The 21,880-nt window shown below is 37.8% G+C and overlaps 1 protein-coding gene across 19 annotated transcripts in view; it reads right to left on the bottom strand.

Moving 5' to 3' along the window:
* ATRNL1 (attractin like 1) overlaps positions 1 to 21,880 on the bottom strand; it is a 493,325-nt gene that overhangs the window by 457,545 nt on the left and 13,900 nt on the right. Inside the window, exon 1 of one of the 19 annotated variants that reach the window (XM_072039825.1) lies at positions 3,411 to 3,545. The exons of the other annotated variants lie outside the window; for them this stretch is intronic. The gene's annotated coding sequence lies outside the window, so the exon portion shown is untranslated. Of the gene's footprint in view, positions 1 to 3,410; positions 3,546 to 21,880 lie in introns of those variants that run through there. 19 annotated transcript variants of the gene reach the window in all.

The raw sequence follows: 21,880 nt of genomic DNA, 5'->3' as shown, positions 1-21,880 counted from the left end.
ACTGCCTTGCTGCATTCCAGTGTGTATGCAGCCTGCTATTCCCTGTGACTGCTTGCCTTCCTCCAGAGGAAGCTCTAGCTCATCTTTCTGAAGTTAATTATGCCTACAGAGGTGCAGAAATTTGATTCCAATTCAGTCGGTGCTATTTTTTTCAGATGCTATTATACAGGATCGATGCAGCTTGCACAATCAGGACCTTGTTGCATGGAAATTTTTATCCATAATCATTTTCTCAATGGGAAAAATCTATTTTTGACTCTCTTGTATAAGCATTCACTTGAAAGTTTGTCACTTCTGGCCACACAACACACTGCCATAAGCCATGAGAAACCCTACTTGAAAAAAAATAATAATAATAAAAAAAAAAAATCAATGAACTCCAGAAGAAAATATGAAAACCTATTTGCATAAATTTACTGTGAAGTTCTTAGAAATGCCTCCATTTGCCATAACAGCTATTTTTCAATTACTCAGCTTAGTCACAGGTTTTGAATTCTCATTCATAGTGACTTCGGAAGCAGGGGCACAAAGTCATTGCCAACAAGATGAGAAGTCGAGGCCCTGCACAGGGAAGGTGCCCACAGCACAGCCAGCCTCTCAGCCACCTCACATGGGGGTTAAAACTGAGCAGCCCCCAAAATGCCAGTGTTGTGAATCAGAGGAGCAAGCACACAGAACTGTGAGGTAGAAGAAAATCCTAATATTGAAGTCCAAGGAGGAACACTGACACACGTACAGAAAAAGCTTTCCACTTTTTATGCATGCAGAGCAATTTCCCTGATAGCTTCCAGTGACGACATACACCAAAGTGTTTTACTTCAAGTCGCTCTGACAAAACAAATTCCAGAGTTGTGGACAAACAGAGGCCAAGAGATGAGGTGAAAAACTGGCACAGCATCGCTCTGACTGCACAAGTGATCGTACTATTTTCATGTAACAACCTGATTTATAATTGGAGCAGATTAAAAAAAAAAAATCCTGAGAGCTTAGTTTCACTGTACAGATCTTGAGAAAGTAAGAATGAGACTTCTGTCTTCAACATACACAGATATATTCTCTAAAATGCATAAGAATAAGCCACAGCTATCTAATAGACAAACCAAATGTTGATTGCTGTGTATTTACGCAAAGAAACATCATTTTCTCCACTGCTACCAAGTATTTGTTTATTTTTATAACTACATACATGAACCCAGATTTGAGCAATGGAAGTTCTCCAAGAATAGCAGCAATTTCTTGAGAGGGCTCAAACCTGAAAAATAAATTAAGAAGGACAGCAAAGCCTAACAGAATCTGGTCTGCCAAGACACTAATATAGTATGAGGGAGAGTAGCAGAGTGCAGCCAGCATGATAAACAGTTTAGGAGGAAGCTGACTGCTGGGAGAGACAGTAAGGAAAAATAGACCAGAGCTCAGAAATCTCTCGTTAAATGCATTATTGCCCTTCAGTGGATTGTTAGCCTTTTTTTTTTTTTTAAATAATGAAATTCACATTCTGCAATGAGAAGAAAATCCCACACAGATTTCTAACAAATTACCTGGATTATCTTCAGGAAAACTCCTCACCACCTCTATCTTTTGTTGTTCTGCTGTTATATGCCCTGATGAGCATATAGATATCTATCGATACTTTTCTTATTTTAGTAAGACTTCAAAGGACCTGATTCTGTATCCACAAGATGAACAAAAAGATTCTTAGAGATTACAGCCTAACTGCAGAACACAGGTAGCCAAATACAGGTATTTTATTGAAATATGGTTGGCCATTTTCTGGAGGTTTAACCATAAATCAGAAAGATTTTTATTTTATATCTAGGGAATGAAAACCTAACCACGACCTGCTAAAAAAAAATCCAAACTACTGAATACTGTTTTCGGCAGATGGATTTATATCTAACACATTAATGGAAAGACTGTGAAATTGAATGCAGTTGAGTCAAACTACAGAGTTGAACAGTGAACCGCATGCTTTTACAGCAGTGCTACACCAATTAACAGCTTGAATCTTGCCAATATTTTCCAGGTGGCCCTGGTCCTCTTCATCCCAATTCTGAAATCGAATCCTTTTAAATGACTTTTAAAATATACTGAAAATAGCACAATATCCTCCACTGACCTGGAAAAACTTCAAGAAATGTAGCTTCATCTCTCCTGTCTTGAATAATACACATATTCTGCATCTATTTTAGTATCATAGTTGGACAAAATCTCATGAGACAGACAACGTCTAACAGTAATGCCCAGACTAGTTCACAGATGTCATCCAAAACTCTGCCTATAAAAATACACCTGCCACTATGCTGAAAATTAAGAACTGATAGAACATCAAACTGGCATTTGATATAAAACATCACCTATTTCTCTGTATTGCAGATTAATTTAATTATAGTGAATGCTAGAGTCCAAGAAGTCAAAAAGCTATAAAAAAAAAATCCTGCTTGAGTAAGAGGCAGACCATTTACCCATTTCACAGACTTCCTTGGCTTCACATCATTTTAACATATTTTCTCAGAGGGGAAAAAAAAAGGAAGGTTTGAAGTATTTGAAATTGTGCAATATTAACAGCAGCCCCCGAAGTTTTCTCATGTGTACCCAGACAGCTACTATTCTAAGCAAGTACTAAGAAAGAACCTGCAGAAAGCAAGATGACCTCCTATTTGCTCTAATGTTTTACAATGTCCAGTCCAGATAGGCATTGTTATCTTGGTAACATTTTGCTATAAAAATAAAGAAATGAATTATCAGTGGAAAAACAAACAAACCAAACATTTTGCCAGACCAAAGTGGTCTTATTGCTTACTTTTATCTAACTGCAGCGATATTTTCATCATTTCATTTTGTAAAGGCATGTACCTGAGTAGCTATTGAATATTCCAGTTTGTAGTATGTTACTTCTGGGTAATCTTATTTTACATTAACCCTAATACTTTAAAAATGTCAATGTTACAATTTACGTTTCTTTAAGTGGTAGAGCTCTCTCTCTTTTATTTCCTACAAAGCAGACTTCTGTTTCTAAAAATGACTAAATTGAGCACATTAACAAAATAACAGAAATAATTTTTGACAACGTCTTTAACTTCATCACTCCTACCAAGAATAGATTTCAGTCCTAAGTGGTGTCCACATTAAAGGAAGACTGTCTACAGGTTTTAACTTAATAACAATGTTAGAAATAAGAAAGGATAAAGGTACTTATTATTTTTATTTACCATACAAGGCACACAAGTCCACAAACATATTCCTATATATTTGTATGTACTTCATAAATATATATATACACACACATGCATAAACTGAGCCATACACAAGTGTCATAAGAAATACCCAACTTTCTCTATCATTAAACTTCATAAAACACCCAAAGCTGTGCGACACAAAACAAAGCACGCAGACAATGCATATTGACATACTTGGCAAAAAGGAAAGGCGCTGCTCCAGTTTTCTACTGTACATCACTCTCAATCCCATTTTCCTTTGTGACCTAGTTCAGGGTTTTAACTTAAGCTTCCTGAGGTACCAACCAAATGCTCTAAATCCAGCACATCACCTACTCCCCAATTTCTCATTTTCTATGTAAGACAAGTTTTTAATAAACACCTGTTCTCAACAGGAAGCAGCTGCCTTCTCCTTTCAATCATTTAGGCCAATTAACACCAACCCATCCCACCGTGTATTTGTCAAGGACGGGGTGCACCTGGCAGGAGAATACCTGCACGAGGCTGCAAGCCCCAGCTCCCGCTAGCTGCATTACTGCACACTGCTTTGGGAGCATTTCACAATTAAACTTTGATTTCCCCCTCTCTGAGAGTGTAAGGAATAATAATATAGAAGGAAAAAGACAAATAGCATCACTAAGCCCACCTGAATAAAGTTGGTTTCCAACTTTTTCTTTTTACACGAACACCAGCCATGCCTCCCCTCTTCCACCTCCCACCAGCACGCATTGTTCTTCACAAGAGGCTCCCAGTTCCCGAACAAAACCTCAGGCAGTGCAGCTGCTAAGACAGCTCTTTTGTTGCTATCATATTTTTGCCACATTCTACCTGATTGGTTCCCAAATTTCCACACAGCTGATACCCAGATCTTGAACCATTAAGAGCCAACACCCTCTTTCAGAAAAACCAGCCCATACTCATTAAGATAATTTTTTTCTTCCCTCATTACCTTTTTTTTTCCTTCCCGTTAAATAAAGCAAAAAAAAAAAAAAAAAGTGGCAAACTGCTGGTATGCACCACAAAACTATCAGGCATCTCTGACAGGTAGCCTCTATGTTTTCCACATCTTACAGCAAGCAACACACCCAGGGAAACGAACAGGTTCCATCCTGCAACCTGATCCATGTCTGTGTGTCCCTGTTGTTCTAATGGGGGGAAAAAAGAAACTACTGGGTCCATACATGTTGTCCTACACAGAGTCTGATCCAGATTTAGGGCTTAAATTAGGTACTATATTAGCACAGTGACAAAAAAAAAATATCTCTGAAGTTCTTCAGTATAACACTCCATAGGTGTATTCACCACAGGATCACTGAATCAGAAAATACTCTTCTAGAATTTCTTTCTGCCAAGCACATAACCTACAACAGAAAAATCAAGTCCCTTCAAATCCTGTCTTGAAAAGGAAATTGCCAATTCACTGAACAACAACATTAGAGATCCTGCTGGGATTTCCAAACCCTTTGTGCCCTAGCTCAGGAAGGCAGTGATCAGCACAGCTCAGAAGGCATACCTGGAGCTAGGCAAGAGGACGTAAGGGGATTTGTCATGCATTAACACAGCCGTGGCTGCCCAGCCTCCCACAAAAGCAGAACCCGGGTAGGAGAACGCTGCCTGGAATGACCCACTTGCCTTTCAATATGCGGCAGGACACCTCCCCTGTGGGACCAGAGCTCTGCTGAGCCTGTTCACGTCATCCTTATGAAATGGAAAAGACACAGAGAAGGCACAGCACACAGCCAGTCTGCCTTGTCTTACCGGTGAGAGGTGATGGGAAGCCTCTTGCACACGAGCGGCAGTTCTTCCATTATGCCTGGGGTAACAGGCTGCACCCCCTCCCCTCTCTCAGGCTGATGATCTCACTTTGCTATGAGAAGCTCTCAGAGATGCTGCTGATCTTTTCTCACACAGTTCTGGCACAAAGCTGAAGAGATTACAAACAAGTGCCCACCATTCATGGTGACAGGATAAATACAAACTATGCCTGTCCACAGAGAGGAACTTCTGCTGTGCAGCACAGTGCCTAAAAAACATCAGGAATCAACAAAGCCATACGCTGAAGTCCAAAGCCAGTAAATTAGGCTGCTGAGAACAAGCAGAGGAAAAGGAACAAGAAGGCAAGCAATCACTCTGAAATAGGGTCAGAAAAAAAAAATAAATAAATAAAAAGCATTCACTCTAAGGCTTAGAGAAGTGACGGTTCAGGTAGTGAAATGCCCTAGAGCAGAGAATTGCTTCAGTGCAGCTGAAGTTAGGGAGAATGAGAGACATGGGTTGACCCTGCCCCATTTCTGATTCCATACATCCCACACCAAAGGAGAGGGGCCAGCAGCAAACCCACCACAGCTCACACTGATGGAGGGGCTCCCCCAGCTCTTAGGAAGCTATGCCCCGTCCCCTCTAGAATGAGACAGACTCATTCAAAGGAGATACTTAAAATATGTAATGCACCAACCTACAAAGATGCCCTCAGCGAAGCCCATCAGCATTTAACTATTTCAGCTGTCATTTAGTGGTTTCTTGCAGCGCATCAGAACAAATCTAAACTGCCCTGGTCACCGCACACACAAGTCATCTCTAAAAGTGAAGCACAGAGCAGGTTCCTGGCATTGATGGAATTTCAACAAGAGGCATTTGAAAGATGCATCAAACAGCAACAATTGCTTCAAATCCAACTGCAACATACAGCAAATTCAGACAGAAATGCACTGGTTTGTGTAAAGAGACTGCTATCTGGAAGGGAAGTTCTTAGCTGAAGAAAGATTTTTAGTGTAGCAAGGCAGACAACCGAAACCAATCACGTTTAAATAGACTCAACTTTCCTGCCTATGCGACCTTCACCTGCTCCCCTGGATGTTTCTTGAGTAACTTTCCAGTCCCCCATTCCTCAGGCTTGTGCTGACGTACACAGCAACCTGTACATCACCCACAGTTGGATTCTAACAATTCATTTTTTATTTTTTAATAGGAGGTGAGTAAAATTATTTTTTAAATGTTGTTTTGATTTTTTTTTCCCAGAAATTTTAGCTACATGCAGAATTAAGTGAGCAGATATGGCAAGCTAGCAAAAACAATTTCATTTCAAAAATGATCTAGAATCCAGGTCAAAAGAAACCTCTCCCAATGAAAAATAAGAAGAATGCTTTTATTTGCCTCTCAGTTTGGGGGCTAAAATTTGCAGTTTATGCTGGCATCTCAAGTAACTCAAGACTCAGAAGTTGCAATTGATCAGCTAATACAGATGCAAAATTGATTCCGTGTTTATCAATCCAAAAATAATTTCTCTTTTAAAGAAAATCATTCCAATGATAAATTCACACAAACTTAGTACATTAATAACAACAAGTCACAGCACAGAAAATTTATCTTTCCTTAAACTTTCAGCTGACCTTAAATTTTGCAAAATGTTTGCAATCCCAAACACAGCATAGTCTTCTTTCACTGTATGACTCAGTTTCCAAACCAATTTCTTACCAAAATGTTGCTTTGGTAATCAAAGCAAGTGGAAGCGAAGCTACAGACGAAACACCATTCAATGCTGCTACAAGATTAAACACTTCATCCCCTCACAGCACAGCTGAACCTTGATTTCTGACACAAGGTTCTTGGTATCGGTACTCTTTGGTTAGATCTTATCATCTAGTGTCTGTCCAGCAATGAGTAAAAATAGCAAAAGAGATGGAGCTGTTCTTGAACAGGAAGGCCAAAAAGAAAACATTAAATAAATTGTCCTGTACAAAGTACATCAGATCTTTTTCCTGCACACATTTCTAAACAAGCAGCTCAGTCACCATGAGCACTTTTTTCACTCTGATTACTCACCAGAAGGTGCTCTTAAATCATTCAGCTGAGCTTCAGCCACCCCTGACCACAACCCTCCGAGGCCAATGAGATGAAACTGGAACCTGTTACTGCTAAAGCAAACTCAACCTGGCTCTTCAGTAACGAAGCTGAAGTGTTATCTGCCTAGAGAGAGCCAGAGGGCTTGTCGACTCATCCTCAAAACAAGCTTTTATTGTGTTTTATTGTATTGCAGTTTTGAGTTCTATGGATGTGTGTTCTTAGTTAAAACAAAAACAAATAAATTAAGCCACAGAAAATTCCAAGGAGAGGAAAATCACTCCAAGACTACATATTTTAAGGCATTTCAAAATATACAATTAAGAAGCTGATGTTTAATTCATCGCTTTAAGAAACAGTCTAAGTTTTAACATTAAGTTTTAAGTTTAACACTTGGGCTTTAAAAATACAGCTACTTTAATAAGTAACATTTCAAGGGAAGAAATTAAATAAAAGAAGTGTTCATCAAAATGTGGTAGGTAGGAACTTTCAGTGACTACACAGATTAAGGCCAATAAAATATATTGAGTAAATAAATGATTGTTCACGGGTTTGGTTTTGTCTAAAAACAAAACAACAACAACAAAAAAAAACACATACTTGTGTAGAGTTTCCTTTCACTCTGTGCATTTTCTCAACATTGTCCACTGCTCACAACACCTACACCTTCATCCCACTCCCCCGGCCCAGGAGCTGGACAGGGCCCAGCCCACACACAACTCCCCCAGCAGCAGAGGCCAATGAAAGCACCACCTCAAACAGAGGTCACCTGGCTTCACCTCCCTACACCTTCCAACCCCAAACACAGCAGATCCCCCTCTCCCTCGCTCCTCCATCAAGGTCAAGGAGGCCAGTCGCAGGCTGGGTGAGCTGCTGGTGGGCACCCTGATGCGTTCTTGTATTGTTTTCTACCCCCAGGTAAGTAGCTTAATAAAACAGCTGCTTCTAAGCACCAAGTCTAAAAATTATCTCTATACACAGGACCGTGAGAGCTTCTTCAGCCTGGATTGTGGGAATTGCCTGCCTAATGTCAGCTTTTGCATTTAGTTGGAAAATAAGTTAAGTCTTTGCTTACAAAGTCACTGGGAATACAAGTTTTTAATCCCTTTACATTTTAAAATGCTTTTTCTTGAATCAGCCTGAGGATCCAAGTGTTCCAATTCACAGAAATTCTTAGGCTGCAAATCCGTTTACTGAGGATAAGATTATACAGCACATGTATATCATTTTACATACGATACTTTTAGGAAATTTAAACTGACAAGGCTGCTTTAAAAAGCTTTCAGTTGGTGAGTGAGCCTTATGGAAGTATTTACTAGTAGTTCTTGAATTTAAATACATACCCAACATCATCTTGAAAATTGAAGAGACCTAGAAATTTGAGTAACAATGGACCTAGTTCTTGTCTCAGTTATTTTGGTAAAAAGCTTCAGGAGTTCCTAGTTGTTACAAATGAGACGCAAATATTGTATTTCTGTTTTGATCACATACTAGTGACACAAAAAGAATTCATAGCAAAACGTACATAGCTTCACATAATAAAATCCCACATTAGAATTGTATTTAGTCAAGTCACCATACTTATTTGCTTTTTAAAATAAAACAAGTGTAAATAAAAAACTCAAAATTCTGTAAATAAAATTCTATATGTTCAGAGTTGGAATGAGTGGAAACCTGTGAGCTGAGTTCAGGAATAGCAGTTCAATTCACGCAACTCATTAATCTACATCAGCATTCAAATTCAAACCAAGAGTACACTTTTGAGGTAAGTCTTATCCTCCTCTCTCACCACAAACACCTTGGTTGCAGAGCAATCCTGCAACATGAACTGGCTTCTTCTGGACAAAACTACACCACAAAACACACTTCAACCACTGAAACAGCCATTCCTGAGCACGTTACATCTGACACAGGTTTGTAGGCATTGGCTCTTAAAGGCAAAGCTAGCAAAGCTCATCTTCAGAAACTTGTTGGAAGGCTCTTAGTGCTTTTGAGCCACAGTTCCAATCACACTTATTAGTGAGAGTGCTATATACACATAAGTAACTCTGCACATGCCGAAAGGTGGAAAAGGGATTCTTTAGGTTTAGGTGGTAACTGAGAAAACTGAAGGAGGTTAGGCCAATGTAATTAAGTACATGGCAGAATTGCAAATAAAGATATTTAAGACAGAACATACTGATCTTCAGAAGTAGATTTATGCCTCTAAGTAGCCAATATATAGCAGAGGGAAAAATACGTTTATATGTAAGTGTTCATAGGATGTAAACACACACTACATGTTCGAACAGACCAGTAATTTCCCATATTCTTCAATTATCCAGCTTTTTTGTATGCTATCCACAACCATATGGACCTGTAGGAGTCTGGATTTCCTCAGCACCAAACTGCAGCTCAGTCCACATAAAAGATACGTGCATTTCCTCTGTATATGAGATAAGGCAACAGCCCAAATGAGGTTAACAACATCTGCCTGCTTCAAAATCAGAAAGAGCCCCCTTTGGTAATGCATTTAATATGTTGGCACAAGTGACTACTGGGATTTATGAATAAGTCATAAGGAAGCTCTGAATCACCACCTGCTATCCATTAGAACTTGGGGTGGCTACACATGTTAGGTCACAGGTTACCTTGCACAAATGCCTGCATAAAAAGAGCACAAGTTTTAAACAGCCCCTGGTGATGGATAAAAGCAGAACGCAGAGCCATATCTCTTATGAATAAACTTGAATTGGGTCCTCTTCCACACAGTGATCTTAAAAGTTTTTACATGACTTCTAAGTCTGCTGCTTCTGTATCTTAGAGTGTTGGAAAGATTTTTAAATGCTCAGCACTGATATGAACATCCTAAAGCATTGCCACAACTCAGCTGTCAGACACGATTCAACAGAGAACAAAAAGAAAGGAAAAAAAAAGAAATCGATCAGGGTGGTGAATGCAGAGAAATCTTCAGAGATCATTCAGAACAGGAATAAGAACTGTGGAGTAAAACACTCATAATCCTGAGAAGTCAGACTAATAAAGGATGGATGGCATAATTTAGCTTATCATCAAGAAGTCCCAGCTGTAGATCTGCAAAAGTTCCAAGCACCATTTTTCTCATTTTGAAAAGAGAAAACTTTGCCTAAAAAAAAAAAAAAAAAGTTATTTATGACCAGTCAGTGAGTGTCAAATTTAAGATTCCAGAAAACCAGATAACCTTGACTGGAGAAACTGATAAATCTAATTTGTTGGAGTCAGGTACTGACTCAAGTCTCCAGATCAAAAAGAAGAATGAGCAGCTCGCAGCACAGAGCAGTCTGTATCCCTTAAATGCACACAAGTGTGAATACTTGACAGAAATGAAGGAAGAGCAGATTTTTCCTTCTTCTTTTTCTGTGAATTTGGCTGAACCAGTTGGTTCTCTAGTCTAAAAGATGTGAAATTACTTCTACATCCTTAATTTAAACACAAAATAGCCAGACAGAATTACTACCTCTGGAGTTAGTTACGTTAAAAGATGATTAAAAGACAAATTTGGAAAAGATGGCAAATCAAGGATTTTACAAACAGTTGCCTAACAGAGGTATTGGCCATTTGTAAAACTTGATGAAAAGAACAGACAATGCCTTAATATGCATTTGCCATAACAACACTTACGTTTGTGAATGCACTGAAACAGCAGATTGGTTGAGTTGGCTGTGTTGTTTGGTTTTGGTTTTGTTTGTTTGTTCATTTGTTTTTAGGGCACAAAATTAAATTCCCAATAGACAAAACAGAGACACCAACCAGGTGTCCTTTACCCACCACCACCACATGGGTGAAGTCATGTTGGAATCTGGCTTGCTATTAACAAAGCTGCACTTGGGTTTTCAACCACCACCATTTCCTTAGCAGATTTATCTTTCAGGAAAGCAATTCAAAGGATGTAACAGACATGGAACAACACAATCACATTAAGTAACATAAAACGGTTCTTACGCTGGGCCCTAGCACTCCATAGACTATCTTGTTGTACAAACAGATGCTTCTGAAATGATGTCTCAGGGCAATGCTTTCACAGGAGTTTGAAAAACATTATTTCAGATGGAGATTTATACCATGAAAAAAAGCCACTTCGGGGGAAAAAAATGGATAGTTATAAAACAAGGCTACAAAGCTCTTCAGTTATGACCTGTTTGGGGCTGTTCTTACACTCAGAATATGTCACAGATCACAACTAGGCTGCAAGGCTTGCAGGAGGTGTCAATTCCAAGTTAATGTGGCAATATTCAAGAAGACTAGTGTGCATACTCTAAATGTCACTGGAACTGTAAGTGGGGATTAATGCAGGGGAAAGTAAGGTCATAATAATAAAGCAAACAGGCCCCCCAAATATCCAGAAGGAGAAGTCCCTCTGCATATTAAAGGAGGCAGGTCAATCTAGCTCTCTCATCTCAGAACAGACATTTCTGCTAATATTTAATGAAACCGATCACAAAGGGTTACTTTATCAAGTCAGAGATTTGATGAGAATAAACTGAAGTTTTCAGATAACCTTCTACTCAGAAAGATGGCAAGGCTCAGTTTCAGTTTCCCAGCGGATGCTCAGTTTTGCACTGACTTCCCAGTTCTCCATATTGCTTAGGTATTTTCCACTTTAAAACACATCTTAGGACTCATTATGGCATTTCTAGTAAGCCAAACCCACAAAAGTCATCATCCAGAAAGCTGCACTACTCTCATTGCCACACAATGTATTCAATCTCAGAAACGAGTTAAAAAAAAAAAAAAAAGTCTTTGTATCAGGCTTATCTGCTATTTCTGCCAACTTTTTCTTGTTAGATGTTGCCGTTCCCTTTAAAATTCCTTTAAGCCACTGATCTTAGTGTCACAGTTAATGAGCATGTAAAACTCATCAACAGCAAATTGCAAAAATGCTCCAAAGCTGATTTATTTTCTTCTTACAAGCATGGATAGAGATTCTTTCTGTAGTAATAAGCTGTAAAATTTTGTTTTTGATATGAAATGGAGATTGAAATATAAACCAACAGAGATGCATAAAGAAGTGATAAGTTAGTTTGTATTTCAGATATATACTGACATAAAATCTTCCATTTTCTTTGGATTACAGAGCAGACTGGCTTTTTTTATTTTTATCATTATCTTAAATGATTTACAAATAAACATGAAAGAACCTGACTTGAAAAACTATATAGTTTACTATCTAAGAGCTAAGTGTGGACAGATTAGTCAACTGTTTTCTCCACATATTTTGGGGAAGCTAATGTTAATGAAAATGAGGTTATTTGTAAACAGGATCATTGGACTTAAATGCCTACACTTTAATACCTCCCACTGTGAACACATTAGTGTTCCTCAGGCCAGGATTTAGAAAAAAAAAATCATATAATTCATTATAAATCTCTCTTCCACAACAGAAACCCAGTAAAAATACTTATTTTGACAACATATCAACCAGATACACATCTATTATGTCTGATTTAGTGTAAGTACTTAACGATAGAGCCATTACTGGAGCATATAATGGCACCAAAGCTTTTCATATTGGGCAAATTGCATAATTACTTTTTAAGTACCAAGTGTAACTAATTAGCACTTTTTAAGCCAGCATGCATCATCCTTAATTCTTAGATATTTCCATTTAAATTTTCCATCAGTGACTACTTTTCATGTGTGTGGAAAAAGAATAGAGAAGATGAAAGAATGTTATATATGTGCATAATGTACCAGTAACAATTTGAGTATCCATATGGATATAATAGATTAAAAAACAGAGCAGCTGTACATACTCACTAGCACTCCAGCCGATTAGTCAAATACGCTGATTAAATTGTTACCTTTAATAACCAGACACGCACAGAAATCATTCAATTTCCCAAACTACTTTGCAAAATACAATCCATGGGATCATAAACCTTTTATAAATAGATATTATTTCTTTGCTAGTGACAGTTAGAACTTGCTCTCTCAGTGACAGCTAGTATTTGTTCACTTCATAGCATCTAAGGAAGAATTTCATTTCATTGACCTAATTCATAATTAAGGTAACTGACAAAACAAACAGGATAGCACCATGAATGTGTGTACTTCTGGTAGTATTCAGCATAAATAATTTTTCATTTTAATTAAAATTCTTGGAGCAATGGAGATGCCTCTGATGCTACTTACCTTATTGGTAACAGGAAAATTGCCTTATAAGGTAGAAGTTCAAGCTAAAATTACAATACTGCTCAAATTCCAAGTGAGGCTAACATCATCACATCTAAAGCAAGAACTGTAAGGAAGACTTTGAATTCCATCTTAAAAGATAAACTGAGATGGTGTGATTATAATCAAAGAAATTAAAGATAACACAAAACAAAATGAATGTTTATCATGCGAAAGCTCAGGAAATCACTGTATGGAATTGGAGAATATCACAACATAAGTAGTAACAAAATTCAAGTAACTGATTGCTTGATAGTAACCAGACTAGAGATAAGAATCTACATCAGAACACTGGGAAACAAAAGATCCAAGACATTAACTTGCAAGTTATGCAGTAGGCACTCTATTAAATATATTAAATTATGCCATTTGTCACATTCTAGCAAGTATTGCACCTAAATTTAATGCAAAATGGGAAGGAATTGCCCAGAATTAATAGAAGCTATTACTCTAGCTTCTCATTATTCCATATTCATAGTTTAATCTAAAAATATGAATGTGAAGGGAAAGTAGAATAAAATGCAACACGAATTTATTAACATCACACACTTTATCTTTGATAAAACAACTTTAACGAAAACGACTACCATTATATCAAGACGCCAATAAGCTGTACAATTAGTTAAACCTGGAGACCAAGTTAATATGAAAGCCATAATGCAAGTAAGGAGGGGAATAAAAATGGGATCAACAGATCAGCTGTAAGCAAAAAGCTCAGCCTGTATGGCAAGTTACATAGGACAGTAGAGGCAGTCAAAAACTGATTTTAAAAAGAGACTTACCAATAATGGCATAGGCATGCTAGTGAAATTTATTGATGGCATGAAGCTGTTCATGCTGTTTGAAATAAATACGTCCTATGCAAAGAACTGGGTGATACTGATTCTTGATAAACTGAGAGGAGATTAAATTTAGCAATGGTCGGTAAAATCACGCACTTAGAAGCGACAGGAATAGTTTCAACCATCCCAATGGAGAAGAAAGAAGAGAATTAAAGCAGCTGCAGAATGACTACATGCCACCAATGGCAGACAGCCAGAAAAAAGAGAGAAATGATCCTACAATGTGGGATTTCCAGAAGAGATCAGGCAGTTAATAATATTAAAGCACAGGAAACACAATAGGAAAGATTAAACTGGAACATGAACAGAGAAACCTATTTGAGCAACTAGAAGAAATAAGAGCCTGGTAAGAAGACGCTTGTTTATTCTACTGTAATGAAGTCCAAGGAAAAAAATATGACACTCAGTGCATACAAAGAGGACTAAAGGAAAATCAAATGGAGAGAGAGCACACAGAATGAGACATGCATCAAGTAGATAGTAAGAACAAACAGAACTAACAGTCTACTTTCAGAAAGTCAAAGTGAGTTTCAAGAAGAACATCTGAATATGGTTATGGTGTATTTAGTTACCAAGTGTTACCATTTCACTCCACAGAGTTTAAGTATGGCCGAAGAAAAAGAGTTTACTAAAGTTTATTTTATTTAAATCATACATTCAAAGTCATTATAGCACACTTTTAAAAATATCTGCTCAAATCTCAGATTTTTCTGCAGGGTTCAGTTGGATTTTGTTTGGCAGTTTGTTTTTAAATACATAACACTCTCTCCACGTAAAATGTATGGGAGTACAACTAATAATGGAGAACTGTGTTTGCCACTTAGAGGTAGCAAAGTCTTCATTTTAGTTCAGTGACTAAAGAGCCAGAAATAAATACCATGTTCTCACACAGCTGTTGGGTCCCTGTAAAACAACTGATGCTTTTGCCCCTAGAAGAGGGAACATGGAGCAGGAATCCTGCTATGGGTGTGGGAGGAACAAAACAGATTGAACACTCGGCAGCGATGCCAACAGCCAGGGATGTCAGCCACCGGCCAGTAACACCAGGCTGGAATCTGGGGGGACAGAAAGAAGAGAGCAGTGTGTAACCTGAAATAGGCCATCAGCAATATTACAGCGTGGGCTTGAACTCTAAACCCCTCATCTTGCTGTCCAGTCCTGAGGACAACAATTCGTAACAGCTACATCTTCTGCCCCCCAGCAACTCTCCAATCACTCTCTGAACGGGACACGTTCAGCTGCACAAAGCTGGATGTCGCATCTGTTCCAACAAGTGAATCTACCTGCCCAACTCTCCTGAAACCTTGGGCAACCTGGAAACACAGCTCAAACACAGTGGCAGTGATGTTATTTTCAAGTAGGGGCACACAGGGAGATGGACGTCATCCCCCTCCTCCCCTCCAGAGCGCAGGGATTCCTGCAGTGGCCCAGCTAAGCAAAGGCACTCACGTAGCTTCAGCCAAAGGGCCAGTGGTGCTGGAATGGGCCTGCCAGGCTCCAGAAAATCCTGTACTCAAGTATGTTTATATGTGCACAAAAAGATATGCAAAATACACTCACACATGTATAGAAATCTACCAGTTGCAGAATTATTTTGCTTTTATATGCAAGCCTTCACCTTTAAAATCACACAAATCCCAGCTGCTCTACAGACAAGTCTTTTTAATTAATCCCAGTTTGCCCACCTTCTTAATTAATCCCAATTTACCAGAATGTTGAGAAGGCAGGCAAGTCATTAGATAGCTAAAGCACTTTAAAGAGAAAAAAAAAAAAAATAGATTCAAAGACTTCAGAAACTAGGCATCATGGTAAAGTTTCATATTGGAATAAAAACTCACAAGTTGAAGCAAAAGCATCTGGCAATTCTAAATGCTTACATTTAAATAACAGATGACAACTATCAATTAACATATGAACAGGACTGAATAATTTTCATTTATCCCACAAACAATAAAATATTAATTGCTAGTTGTGATTCCTAATGTCAGGCCCAATAGCGTGCTAGGAAAGCTGTACCACAATAGAGGTAATAAAGAAACCTCAACGTTTATGTTCACTGAAAGTTGACAAATATTTAATTTTCATTCTCAATGTCGATCACATTTTTTGGTAACTTGCAATTCCCTGCTGCCCTGCTCAGTATGTCTAAGCTGCCTACTTATTCCCTGCTTTGAGATAATAACTTTCTAGCAGTTTCAGACAACTGCAACACATTCATCTAGAAAAGAAAAAAACAGAAATTGAACATAACAGAACCTTGATGATAACCAGAGAATTATCCATTAAAAAAAAAAAAAAAGAAATCCTCCTTCTTTCTTTTACTAACAAATATTTTGCTGAATAATTTGTCATTAGCTTTATCTCAAACTTACTATGATAGTTCAGTCATTACTTAAAACATAATATTTTGATGAAATTACCATGCACTGCTGATGAAAAACCCCCAAAAAAGTCTAGAAGACCTCTATAAACTGCGTGCACCTAAACACCAGGAGGAAGGAAAATAAAAAGCTTTAAAATGCTGCACATTTTGGCATGGAAGTTGTCTTATACAAATTGCAGTTCATGCAACAGTAGATGAATATCTTCTGTGCAGAAGATCTGAGAGTTCAACAGAAAGTTCTAAAATTCTTGGCAATGAAGACAACTGGCACCCAAGTTTTCCTGAAGAGTCTATAAAAAGCTTATTTTATTTATACATCTATTTATCTCTCTACATATGCACACAAAGAAATGTGCTATATAGAGAGGTATAGCAACCAATAGTTCTATTTAGGAAAATGCTAAAATTGAATTTGATTATTTCTATAGCAATGTGTAGTTATCAAATGTAAACACCTCTGATTTCTTTTTCAAGATGACCACCTGTCATATTTTCTTCAGTTTTGGATGTACCATAAAGCTTCACAAATATAATAAGCACTCATAGCAAGAAAGCCCAGAAAATAATTTAAACTTTTGACAGCTTATGGAAAGTTAAAGGACCTGGAACTTAAACTTATCCGGGAGAACTACAGCCCAGATAATATTTTAACCTCAGTGACATATTTCCTTTACCAACAGCAAAGGACATCAGAACCCACATGGAGGACAAATACGACAAGTTAAAGACCTAGAAATACCGACAGCTTCAGCAAGTTTTGCAAACTGTTTCCTTGCAAACTTACAATTGCATTAGAACTTGACCTGGAAATTTAATACACTTGACATACATTCAGTACATTCCCCATCATTCTCCAGGAAAAATCCAGCCTCCCTTGCCATGTTTCATACTTGTCAGCATGCATCCAAAGGAGCATGCTCCAGCATTGGTCACAGAGAGGCACAAGACTTGCAGCTCCAAAAAGAAAATACGACACATATTTTATTGTAAAGGCAGTAAGAAAACCTTTAAAGCACTCTTCATAGAAATGAAATCATTATAAGTGATGAGGGATGATCCCCAAGTACTTCTTTCAAAGATTTCCAAAATTAACTTAATTAACATTTTGCTTTATTTCCTCCACAACTCCCCACTATTCCAGGCCTCGCCTTGAAATTTTTGATTATTATATACTACTAATCAGCAGTCTGTAGTAGTTTGTGTAGATCCCCGAACAAACAGGGAAAGCTATGTGGAAAGCTACTTGAAAAAATGTTGCCTCAGTTTGAGGAAGCAACAGAAATGGGTATAGAATCAAATATTCATATTTCATACCAGCCATAAAGTAATAATAAGAAGAAAGATTTCAAGTCTCCCCGCCTCCCAGCATATAACCCTGCACCAAATGGTAATATTCATCTTCAGTGTTTTTCCTTCTGTGCTTTTTAGCATAAATTCAACAGAATCCAAAATAATGGTCAGGTGCTGCGGTCTGGTTATTGTTTTGTTTTTCAAGGGCCATTCTGTTCAGAGGCAGGATTCTAATTTCTCTTCTGCATCTACACAGAGTAATGCTCCCAGAGAGCTCATCATAGCAACTGTTCTTGTTTTCCTAAAGAAGCTACTGACAAGCATAAACTAAAAATATTTTAGGAGAGGATAGAGAATGCTACTTGAACAGGAGCTAGCATTTCCCTTTCCACACATACATAAAACACAGACAGTGTCCCTTTGGACATCTCACATTCTAGAAAAACATTTGGAACCACAATCCGAAAAGCAAAGACTTTAATTACTAACTTTCTTTCTGTGTGCAACACCAATGTGATTAAATCACATTGGAGGACTGTTTATAAAATAAAGGTATCCTCAACATGGGTCAACACCTTAATAGCTTGGTTTTAAAACTACTAGGAAGATAAATACAGCCCTCAACAGTCCTTTAGATGAAAGGAAGATTTCACCAGCTTGCCTCATATTTATATGATTTTAAAATCCTTCTAGAAAGGATTGACTGTATCCAGCCACGCAAACTTGAAAAACATATTGCACAGAGTATCACAGACACAGACTGTCAATGTCAGCCTTCCCTACTATTATCCTGACATTCTTTTATTGTGAAATTCACCTTTTCTTCATTTTGTTGTAGAATACCTATTGTGCTTGCTGCCTTTTATTTAATAACTCAATACTCTATAACATACCAAGGTGATGCATTAGTACATTTTATGTACACAAATTAATTGTAGGATAGCACACATTTCAACATCTGAAAGTGAAAGATGCATTGTTGTCATATACAAAATAAAAAATAATAAATTTTAAGAGTCTGAACCTCAATTCCATTACATGAGTTTCCTTAAATTTACCTTCAAATTAAGTGACAAACAAACCCCAAAGAGATTAATTACACCATCATAAGAGTATAGCAACTGAGAATCAGGCCAGCAATCAAACTGCAAGTACAATATGAACAGTCATATTATTCCTTGTTATACCACCATTATTAAGCCATAAACTGGGTTTAAACTGTAGTCCTACAACTGCACCCAGGAATGCCTTCTGATGGCATATACTTCCATGAAAGTTGGTCAGACCCCAAAACCTTTCCCATCCTGAATGAATTACAAGCCCCAAATCCTATTTGCGGACATGTTCTCATTTCATTTTTTCCTACAACACCCCTATATTTCACATAGAGTCACCTCCTTAGAGAAAATTTCTCTCTCACATTGACCCACCTGAAGCAAATACTTCTGTAAGTAGGCAGCACCTTGTTCATTAAACACACAATTACTAGAAAACTACTTTCTGAAAAAGTCTCTCTTCCCCATCACCCCCTAAAAAGAAAACAGCTCAGAACTCCAACATGTCTAATTAGATGAGCAAATACACAGTGTTTCTGATATGCAAACATCAAGCGTATCCACATGGATATGCAATATTACGTTTCCTACCTGAGCGTGTAAACTAGGTACACACATTTGCAACTGACACAACTCACTAAGGATCTACTCAAGTGAATCTGGACTGAGTAAAATTCAACAGCCAAAAAAATAAAATAAACCTTCTGGTAGTCTAAAGCCCCAGTAATGTCCTCCCGAACTCCCATACCCATTAAGAAAACCTAACCCTAAAGGTTCACAGCAGCAACCAGGCCAGAGTTAATGCAGCCTGTACCTCAAGTTACCATTGACACGTAGTACGGAAATGCCTCAAACCACATTACTGGCTTAATACTATTGAGCATAGGCACAAATTCATCATGCTCACCATTTCTCACACACAAACCCACTAGCCTCAGTTCCATGATTAATATCAGAGCCATGGTTTGCAGGTTCCCACGCATCTCCACCCAAATTTTTAAACAGAATTTTCCATTGCCATTTTCCACTTTCCTACAGAAGCAATGACAAAACCTTTTGGACTAGGAGGTTTTTGTAACTACAAAACATGTGTACCTACCAAGAGAAATGCAATAAGCAAAAAACAATCAACAATGATGATCAGCTGTTCTTAAAAACAAAACTAGCGCAAACAGAAAATAAAGCCCTCTGGTCATTGAAGCAACTATCCATCTCACTATTTATGTATACTTCATAAATACAAAATATATTGAAGACGAACTGGCATAGCATGGTACCTTATGGATTGACAACCTCCCAGATACTTCTGGTCCATTGAAAACAAAAATAATCTGAGAAATTGAAAGATTCAAATACATACTGAGAAAGTCCAGTGCAATTAAGAACATGGAGGTGGGAAAAAAAAAGTTGCTTTTTTCCTCATTAATCTGTAGGGTTTTTTAAACATAGGATAGTCAAGAATTCTCTTCATAAAATAGTGTTCTTTTATTTAAAGAAGTATGCCTTCAAGTAGCACCAACCAGACTAAGTGATATGATACACTGAAGTCTAAGCCTGCAACAGCTTAACTGTGAGCACAACAGAGAATATTTCTTTCACTCAAGATGTTGCACTGCCATGCTCATACTTGCCAAGCTTCGCATATGTTAGATTTGTCATTCTCCCAGTCTTGAGCACAGTAATTTACCTCCATACCCAGTGAATTGCATAAAGACAAGAATGAAATGTGGAGATTGGAAAATTGCAACAGAAGTCAGAATATCACTCATTGCACCATGCTTCCTCCATCACAGAAAAACAGACTAAATTTTAGTTATTTTATGTAAAAATAAGGAGTATGATTAATTTGGCCCTGCATCTGCTTTGGTGTTCAGTAGTAGATAAGAATTGAAATGGTCAAATTTTTCAGGACAATTAAAAAAATATTTATGGTGACTGTGAACGAGTGATGTATGAGAGAACTGCATTAGACCCTTTACAAGAAGGAACCATCCCTAGTAGGCAAGAGCTTTAACTACAATTAAAAATAAATGCGCTTTTTTTTTTGCTTTTTGTTTTTTAAATCCTTAATGTGTATGACCTTAAAATTATCAAAAAAAAAAAAAATCAGTACAACACTGCAAGCCCCCACCACTCTGAAGCAATCTAACATACAGCAGTTCTGCTCTCAAAGCCCGACTGCTACTTTCCAATGCAGCCAATCAACAGCGGAAAGCCTGTCTAACTTCCAAGGAATATTCTGCTTCCTTTCACCTGCCCATTACAGCAGAGTTTTTATGTTCCTGAACAGACTTCTGAGTGTGTACTAACCCCAAAAGCAGTAAGTGCACCTTAATGATGCAGATAAAACTGAAAATAAACTCCGCAATTATCCTGGTAATGAACAGCTTTGTGAACTGTTACATTAACACATTAAACTGGGCTTGCTTCATAGACATAAAAAAAAAAAAAAAAAAAAAAGAGGACAGACCAACCAGAAATTCAGCCCAGATTTGATATCCTAGCTCATGTGACTGGACAACAACTTTCAAGGCCAATTCTCTCAATTATATTCACCAACCTCTAGGCCACACCAGCATTTATCCTGGCACTAACAGAGGCCTGGGCATAGGCACTGAAAGGCGTCGGGTATCCATTCGGAACAGTCAGTTGAAAAATATTGTTAACAAAACTCCTTGACTATGGATCTATACCTGAATGAGAAGCTTCATATCATCTCCTACATCTGGCAATGTTCAACAGTAAAGGTCTCCAGGAGAACAAAGCACTCCACATTGTGTACCTGCAGCAAAGTGCCATCCTACTTGAAAACAATTCAATTTTCCTAGAATGAGGACAGGAAAATTATTAAAAAAAAATTATATATATATAGATATAGATATATATAAACTCCCCAGCTTTCATTTCAGTTCTGTCACTAGTTCACCAGGTAACCTTAAACAATTACACAACCTCAAGTTTCCCATGTGTCAAACAGCTGGAAAAAAAAGTGCCTATTCCTCAAGATACAAAGAAAGACAGAGAGATGTTGGGGCTAAGTACTTCCTTGAATGCACACAAGGCTTG

Source organism: Anas platyrhynchos, chromosome 6 (genome assembly GCF_047663525.1).
Source record: "Anas platyrhynchos isolate ZD024472 breed Pekin duck chromosome 6, IASCAAS_PekinDuck_T2T, whole genome shotgun sequence".
In the NCBI taxonomy this organism is placed as follows: Eukaryota; Metazoa; Chordata; class Aves; order Anseriformes; family Anatidae; genus Anas; species Anas platyrhynchos.
This window is presented reverse-complemented; position numbering and strand designations above follow the sequence as displayed.